General features: G+C 44.2%; 1 protein-coding gene across 1 annotated transcript in view; it reads right to left on the reverse strand.

Annotated features, from left to right (window-relative positions):
* The window catches only part of RIPOR1 (RHO family interacting cell polarization regulator 1), a 95,903-nt gene extending 86,729 nt beyond the window's left edge, over positions 1 to 9,174 (reverse strand). The window contains exon 1 of the mRNA XM_083370737.1: positions 9,088 to 9,174. The gene's annotated coding sequence lies outside the window, so the exon portion shown is untranslated. The remainder of the gene's footprint in view (positions 1 to 9,087) is intronic.
* Positions 9,175 to 9,470: the final 296 nt, after the last annotated feature.

Below are 9,470 nucleotides of genomic sequence, written 5' to 3' on the forward strand. Positions count from 1 at the left end.
CCTAACTAGGTTGCCAGGTTTTGGACTCTCCTTCAAGATCTTTGCCCCAAGTCCTACTTTGATGGCACAGCATTCGGAGACATGTGTTTGCTAGCAAATCTCAGCTTGCTCAAATGTTTGGGATGTGTGTGTATGTGTGTGTGTGTGCGTGTGCGCACGTGCTGTATGTTTTATAGGACTCCTCTGATGTAAGGGACAAAAACAGCTGGGCTCACCATTTTGCCACCAGTTGCTGAGTCAGCTGCTTCCTCAGTTGATGAGTGTTGCCTTGTGCTGCATGGAGGGGGCACATAAGTATGCAGGCTCCTTAGCTTGGCTCATGAAGCCCCAGTGGGCTTTGTTTTATATAATAATAATAATAATAATAATAATAATAATAATAATAATAATAATAATAATAAGAAGAAGAAGAAGAAGAAGAAGAAGAAGAAGAAGTAGTAGTAGTAGTAGTAGTAGTGGTGGTTGGAAGGAACCTTAAAGGTCATCTAGTCCAACCCTCTGCTCAGTCAGGAAACCCTATATCATTTCAGACAAATGGCCATCCAGTCTCTTCTCAAAAACTTCCAGTGTTGGAGCATTCACAGCTTCTAGAGGCAGGTTGTTCCACTGGTTAATTGTTCTAACTGTCAGGAAGTTTCTCCTTAGTTCTAGGTTGCTTCTCTCCTTGATTAATTTCCATCCGTTGCTTCTGACATAAATTATACTGGTAGTCCTCCGCTTACAATCATTCACTTAATGACTGCTCAAAGTTACAGCGGCACTGGAAAAAGTGACTTATGACCATTTTTCACACTTACGAGCATTGCAGCATCCCCCGTGGTCACATGATCAAAATCCAGCATGTATTTGTGAGGGCTGAGGGGTCCTGGGGTCCTGGGATTCCCCTTTTGCGACTTTCTGGCAAGCGAAGTCAGTGGGGAAACAACTGTGTTACCAACTGTGGTGATTCGCCTGACAACTGGGGCCAGAAAGGCTGTAAAATGGGGCAGAACTCTCTTAACAACTGTTTCGCTTAGCAATAGAAATTTTGGGCTCAATTGTGGTCGTAAGTAGAGGAGTATCTGTAACTTCCGGCCTTTCTATAAACCCAAACTAAGCAGGTTGTGGGAAGCTAACTTTATAGCGAAGGAGAATTATAATATTCACGAGTGACTTTTTGGAATTCTATATGCATCTACGCAGGCTGGGTTTCCATCATTTGCTATAGCAAATGTTCTCCTGTTTGAGGATTAATATACCGAGCAAATGCAGAACTGGTCCACGGTTTGGAGTTTAATATATGGCGTGAAGGCCACCAGGTTTACTTTATTCTGTAAACTGTGGTTAAGTAAAGCACGGTTTCGCGTGAGTTGGGAAAACCCAGGCCTAGAACTGCACATGCCGTTAGCCATATATGGATTCTGTCTTTGTGCACACTTATCTGTATTGAACGGTTCCCTAAGAAACAGCACTGTGCAAAATACAACAGCCTGCAAATCCAAGTGTGGGTAGAGAGTTGCGAAGGTGTGCCAACACAGGCATGTAATCACCTGGGGTGTTTCAGAGGGCATCTGGGTGAATTTACAGCTTGAGGAATGTGCTGTTGTGCAGCCAAGAGGGAACACATTCCGGTTCCCAGCAGGATTTGGTATGAATAACTTGGGAGGGAAAACAAAATGAGATTTTTGTCAGATGGAGTACTTATTAGAGCTGGCTGAGGAATACTGGGGGTTGAAGTCCACAAGTCTTAAAAGTTGCCAAGGTTGAGGACCCCTGTATTAGAGAAGTACTGGCCATCCAATATGATTAAAACAAAATGCTGGGAACGGAAATTTCTATTATTTACTTATTTCTTACATTTGAATTTTTTTTCTTTCCTCTAAGACAGTGTGTACAGAGAAGAGCAACAAAGATGATTGGGGGACTGGAGGCTAAAACATATAGGGAACGGTTGCTGGAATTGGGTATGTGTAGTTTAATGAAGAGAAGGGTGAGGGGTGACATGATAGCAGTGTTCCAATATCTCAGGGGCCGCCACAAAGAAGAGGGAGTCAAGCTATTCTCCAAAGCACCTGAAAGCAGGACAAGAAGCAACGGATAGAAACTAGTCAAGGAGAGAAGCAACCTAGAGCTAAGGAGAAACTTCCTGACAGTTAGAACAATTAACCAGTGGAACAACCTGCCTCCAGAAGCTGTGAATACTCCAACACTGGAAGTTTTTAAGAAGAGACTGGCCAGCTACTTGTCTGAAATGGTATAGGGTTTCCTGCCTGAGCAGGGGGTTGGACTAGATGACCTCCAAGGTCCCTTCCAACTACTTCTTCTTCTTCTTCTTCTTCTTCTTCTTCTTCTTCTTCTTCTTCTTCTTCTTCTTCTTCTTCTTCTTATTATTATTATTATTATTATTATTATTATTACTATTACTATTACTATTACTATTACTATTACTATTTACGGTTGATTTGAGTTTGCCTAACGGACCAAGCAACAAAGCATGGCTCAGAAGCCACCATGGCTGGGCTCACAGGAAACATTTGAGTGAAAAACAAAGTAAGTGATATCAATTACAGCATGGCAGCCATCCCAAGCAGAAATATTAATAAAATGGGTTTTACTTTCACGCCGTTTGTTTGATCTGTTGAATTTTCCATCCAGCATAAATCTGGCCTTTTCTCTTTTTAGGTTCCTTGATTGCTAAGCACACCCCAATGCAACTCAAGTATTGCCTAAGGACAAAATTGTTTGCTTCCTCTTTTGCTTGCAAGAAGCACTTTGTAACAATCTGGGGTGATGTTAATTGATAAGTAGCTACATTGGGGCAAACACCCGAAAGGTAACTTTGTAAGGTTATCTTTCTGGGGTGGCTTGGATGAGTTTTAACCTCATTCTGATTCTCACGTTTTCATTTTAAGTTTCATTTCTAAAGGTTGGTTATTTACCCATTTACCCGGTTTTAGAAGCCCACCCAATACAGCCACAGATGAGTAAACCCTCCTTTACATTAATATGTTAGCTAATATATGGGCAGTGCTCAACTTATAACAGTCCATTTAATGAGCGTTCGAACCCAACCACACTGAAAAGTGTAACTTATGACCGTTTTTCACACTTATGACCGTTGCTGCATCCCCACAGTCATGTGAACAAAATTTGGATGCTTGGCATCCGACTCGCATTTGTGACGGTTGCAGTATCCCAGGGTCGTGTGATCCCCTTTTGCGACCTTCGGACAAGCAAAGTCAATGGAGGATCCAGATTCACTGTACTGTGTGAATGCATAACATTGTGTAGATTGAGCAAACCCTGATTCCATTAACTATAGGGAACTGAGATATCCAACAACAGCCACAGAGATATCTCCATATTGTTGATTAACCTTGGGCAGTTATAAGCTGGATGTTACTTTTAACCTGTTGGTGACTCTGGTCCCGTCCTTCTGTTTGCAATTTACTCTGATAAAAGTGCTTTTCCAAAGCCACTTTATCATCCAGTGACTTATTTAATCACATGCTTGTTCTCTGTCTTTCCTGCTAGAGACACGCTTCCTTTTGGAGCAGAGTTTTATTTATATCCTGCCCTTGGCACATACAGAGGCCTTATCTGCAAAAAGAGGGCGGATAACCTCAAGCAGCCATGAATGGGCTCTGAAGGACACTTTCGCCAACCCTGTTAAGCCCGATTGTGGCTGTGTCTGACCTTTTCAACTCTCCATCCATGCTTAGCTTCAACTATGTTCGGCCATGCAGATGGTTTATACCAGGGCTCCTCGAACGTGGCCACTTTAAGACTTGTGGACTTCAATTCCCAGAACTCCCCAGCCAGCCATTGAAGTCCACAAGTCTTAAAGTAGCCACGTTTGAGGAGCCCTGGTTTATACGCTAACGTGACTGGGTTCAAATGACAGGCCCCAAACAGCACACTTGCTCCAGAGCAGTATCCAGCACAGAACCCAGTCCAACCAATTTGTTTTCCTGCCTCTACTGATGATTTGGTAGATCTGTGGTCCCCAATCTTTGTAGCTTGGCGACTTGGCTGGGGTGGGGGAGGGAGAGAGGGGAACTGGGCTGCACAAGCAGTGGGCCGGCACGCACATGCAGGCATGCGCAGCTCGATTTGTGCGTGTGTGCCAGCCCACCGCTCGCACAAGTAGAGCTATGGGTGCCCTCTGGCCTGCCACTTGCAGGGCCTGATTCCAAATAAGTCACAGCCCGGTAGTTGGCTGTGGCCCGGCGGGGGGGGGGGGGCAGGGGTTGCGGACCCTGCGGTACATCATGCAGTTGCAATATTGACTCATAATCTGTACAACTCGACTGTTTCTCTTAGAGCAGAGGTCCGCAATCTTTTGGGGACCAGGGACCGGTTTTGTGGAGAGAGGTTTTTCTGCAGACCAGAAGGGGACGTGGTTTCATGTGTTGCCTGCATCCCACAAATGGGGTTTGCATGGACCGGTTGCTGGCATGCTGCGGGCCTGGTGCCGGTCAATGGACCAGGCATTCGGGACCCCTGTCTTAGAGGTTAAGATGGACCCACCTGAACATGTCCAGAGTTATCCTCCACAATTTAGATACTGTTCTGGTCTCTGACTTACAACCTTTCATTTAGTGACCAAAGTTACAACTGTACTAAAAAAAGGGACTTATGACCGTCTTTCACACTTAAGATCATTACGGCACGGCAGGATCCCCATGGTTACAAAATTTGGGCACTTGACAACTGGCATGTATTTATGATGGTTTTATTTTATTTTTTATTTTTATTTTAATTCCATTTATATCCCGCCCTTCTCCGAAGACTCAGGGCGGCTTACAAGCTTAGCAGTAGCCTTCATTCTATGTATATGCCTGCTTATTAGGGCTTTCACACCCCCCCCAAGCGGCATTATTACAAAGTCAGCTTAATTGCCCCCAACAATCTGGGTCCTCCTTTTACCTACCTCGGAAGGATGGAAGGCTGAGTCAACCTTGATCCAGGTGGGATGCGAACCTGCACTAATTGCAGGCAGCTGGTGTTACTTAAGGAGGCATTAGCCCACTGCTCCACCAAGGTTGCAGTGTCCTGGGTCACGAGATCACCTGTTGCGACCCTCTTGACAAGCAAAGTCAATGATTCACTTAACAATCGGGTTACTAAACAACTGCAAGGATTCACTTAACTGTGGCAAGAAAAGTCATAAAATGCAGCAAAATTCACACAACTGTCTTGTTTAGAAATGTTGGGTTCAGTCGTGGTCATAAGTCGAGAGGTCTACCTGTGTGGGGGATAAAAAAAAGAGTGGGGAAAACTGTGACCCCCAAACTCCGTTGAAGAAGACTTTGCAATCCCTTTTCCAGGCTCTCGTTTTTCCTTCAATGAATAAGTGTAGCCATAAGTTACATTTAGGCAATATATTAAGTTAAAATAGGGTTTGCTAATTGGTGAAACAGCACAGTTGTACAAATTGGGGCAACTGGGTTAATTCAATAAACCAACAGCTTAAAAAACCCAGGAAAACATTCTTCACAAGAACAGGGTATGTCTGGATGAGGCAGAGGCTTGAACAACATTTCTAACAAGGCTGCCAATTGGGCTTTTGCAGCAAAAAAATGATTTTTTACCTCCATTAAAGTGGGGGGAAAAATCTATTGTAATAGAAGCTTTTCTAAGAAAAAACACCATTAGGAAATCAGCTGTCAGTGTTTCTCTTGAAGTTGCTGCCATCTGCTGATTTCTAACAGTATTATTTTACTGACATCAATATATATTTTTTAATAAACAACGTAGTAGCATTTAATAAAATGGATGCTGGTGTACAAAACATGTCTTTTAATAACTCTGCTAGAGTTCAAGAAGTTAGAATCATTTTAAGCACGTCCACATTTCCTCAAGTTAATTGCACAAGCTGTGCAATTAATTTGTAGAAATAGAATTGCACAATTAATTGATTGTATGCAACTGATGCAAAGTATTTTATTATTTTCTTGCAGCAAGGAACACTTCCCATGATATGGTGGAACAATAAGTCCCAGAATTAGATTTAGATCAAGTATCTATTACCAAGCAGCTCTATTTAGTAGTCCATTAAAAGATATAAAATTGCCAAAACAATTATGATTCAGAACATGGTATTAATGTAATTTATAAATAAATGCTTTGATGGATTGATTTTAGAGATGACTAAGATATCTGTGATGCTTCATTCCGGTATGTTTTATACTTTCCAGGTTATGGGGCTCACGTACTAGAGGGCATAAAATCTAGGCCAGAACTTATGTATTTATTTGCATTTGTTTAGCTATCCCTCCCCTCCCTAACAGCCTTAGGCTCCAGGAAAACAAGGATAACTCAAAAAGAAATGGAAACAGTAAACATAGATCACAGGTGCCCCAGTAGCACACTTGTGCAGCTCACTCTCCAACAGCAAGCGAGGATGTGTCAGTGTGCCTCAATAAGGGAGTGTTTCTTTGCACAAGGCTTGGGGCAAAATGTTGCCTGAATCACAGAACAATCAGCAACTCGATGCCCGCTGGCTATTGGGCCCCAATAACCCTCTGGCTGTCCGGAAAAGTGGGTGGGACTCTCTGGCTATGTGTTCTGTTCATGAGGACTGTTCACTCTGAAGTCAAGCAGCAGACTTATATACCATTTCACAGTGCTTTACATACTCTCTAAGCAGTTTACAGAGTCAGCATATTGTCCCGAAGAATCTGGGGTCCTCATTTTACCAACCTCGGAAGGACGGAAAGCTGAGTCCACCTCGAGCCAGTCAGGATCGAACTCCCGGCAGTGGGCAGAGTTAGCCTGCAATACTGCATTCTAACCACCATGCCACCACTAATCGTAGGGCTAAAAGGGACCTCCGAAGTCTTCTAACTGAACCCCCTGCTCCGAGCAGAAGCTTTATAAATCCCAATCAAATGGTTCTCCAGTCTGTTTTTGAAAACCTCCAATGACGGAGGACCCACAAGCCCGGGAGGCAAAGTGTTCCACGGATTAATTGTTCTCTCTGCCGGGGAATTTCTCCTTAGTTTTAGGCTGGATCTTTCTTTAAGAAGCCTCCACCCATGACTTCCCGCCCTGCCCTCAGGTGCTTTGGAGAATGAATCAATAGGCTTTAGGTGAGTCAGCGGTGCTATTTCTGATTGGGGTTAAAACAGCCAAGATTTTGTAACCTCTAAGCTGCCATTGCAGCTTAGCTGGTCTGTGGCATCTGCCGATTGTTATTCTGGACATGCTAGCCGTAGTAGGAGGGTTGGGCTCAGAGGCACTTGGAGTCCTCCAGGCAGCAGGGCAGGGCAGAGTTAATTTCTGAAAGGATGAGGAATTTGTTATTTGCTGAGCCGTTTCCTTTCAGCTAACAACAATAAATCAGCCCACAAGGAGGGACCCACGTGGGATCGGGGATGGCTGACCCAGGGCAGGCCAAAAGGAAGCTTCTTGCATTATCAGCCTTTCACATTTGGTCTCCTTGGCAAGCTGAGCTTCTGCAACGGCTGCAGGAATCAAGATGTGCTTCCTTCCAAACAAGGGCAGCTCTCCCCAAGGCCCGTCTCTGCCATGGCAACCATCTCTTCTCTATCCAACACCCCCCTCCTTCCCCCCTTCTTTCCATGCACAGATGCTCTTAGGGCAGGATGCCAGATGGACACAGGTTCTCACACACACTCCCAGAAAAGCTGCTTGCACAGCTATTTACCTCTGAATGGCGGGACCCAGACCATTAGAGATTCAAGGCACTCAGCAGGTTGAGCAAAGCATGCGTGTGTGTGTGGGGGGGGGGGTGTCACTGCAGGGTTGGTGTACCACATTCCTCAGGGTTGTTGGTCTGGGGATAAACTTGGGGGAAACTCCCATCTATGTTGCCAGTAAGGCCATTAATTCCGTGACAGCAGTATTGGGCACAACACAACTGAGTTTTAAGAGGATGAATTGCAATATAAAAGAGAACTTTACGGCTCATGGGATGTTTTCAGAAATGTCCCTGCACTGATCTTGGGTTCTCCTAAGATATAAACTTACATGAATCAGAGTTGGGAGACCTGTGGTAGTATTCCGATGTCCAGAGAACCCATTATCCTTGAGTTACCCATGCTCATATACTAAGATCTGATTTGGTTTTATTGAATTAACTACAATTGGCTGAGTTTGTTTGACGCAGCACACTAAACCAAACTCAACAGCCCACACTATAGCTCCCTATGTTGTGTGTGAAGTTCATTCTAGTCTATCTTGGCCTACAACCTTCTGCCTTCCCAACAGCATCCACCAAATTGTCTGCTAAATGCAGAAAGTGGGAATAAGAATCCAGCATGTGCAGGTGCCAAACTCAGGAAGATTGCTTTGTGGAGCACCTGCCAAACTAAGGGGGGAAAAAAACCCTACTTCAGTGTACCAATATTAATGTACATACTTTCTTGCAAGCCAGGATTCTAGTTTTGCCCATCATCACTTTTTTCTTTTTTCTTTTTTTAAAGCTAAACCCAGCAGGTCCCACTGGCTTTAAATCTTATGGCTCAGTTTTCATAACGTCGACTGTGTGTCTGACCAGTTGTAACATTTTCAGTCCCCAAATGCGTCCCACAACCTAAGGTCAGCCAATAGACACTCGGGTCCAAAGGTTGGATAATCTATAGCAGAAAAAAGGAAAAACCCCACATACACCAAAATATAAGATAAAGAGGGAGAAAAACGGATCCTGGATGGATTGTTCTCAGGTGCACTAATCCTTGCTGATAGCTTAGAGGAACGCAGTGTTTCGCAGTGTAACAACCTAGGTCTGGTGGGACTAGAGCCCCTATTTCATAGCCCCAGGGAGTGTTGGGTGTCCCCTCAAAGATAAGCAAAGGCTGCTTTACAAGGAAGACACGGGGCAGGTCTGATAAACAAGACTTCAGATTCAGAAATGACCAATCTGCACGCCACACTAGAGAAGCAATTATAGAACTAGGTTCCAGTGAACATCAACGTAGGCTATAGCACATCTGTCCAGCTTATCTCCAGTTTTCCTATCCCGTTCCGGTCTTCCTCTACAAACTCTGGATGGAAGTCCGCTGGGAAGCCTGGTTCTATAATCCAGCATTTCAGACATTTAGTTTGCTCTTCCCAAAGGGACCTTTAAATCTAAGTACTCACCAATCCCGGGGACTTTCTCCAGAGGTTGAAAATCCAATTTATTCTTGAGTTCAGTTAGGGCTTGGCTGACCAGTACGTAAGTCTTCTTTCCTGGTCTGGATGTCTTCGCCGTGCATTCCTTTCCCTCTGATTAAAACGGGGCAAGCTGAAAGAATTTCCTTTCACGCTGGACACCGCTGATCTGCCTCTTGCACTTGAACGCTCCACCTTCCACTGAAGCATTTCAGTTTCAATCACATAAAAAGAAGGGGAAAAAAAAGCAGAGGGGTATTTCCTGGTAAGAACAGGCATCCAAATACCACACAGTGCTACAATCTGTAGCATCACTTACGCCCTTATTCCATTGCACAACAATTAAACATGATGTTGCACTATTGTATCCT

This window comes from Vipera ursinii (assembly GCF_947247035.1).
Source record: "Vipera ursinii genome assembly, chromosome: 10".
Classification (NCBI taxonomy): domain Eukaryota; kingdom Metazoa; phylum Chordata; class Lepidosauria; order Squamata; family Viperidae; genus Vipera; species Vipera ursinii.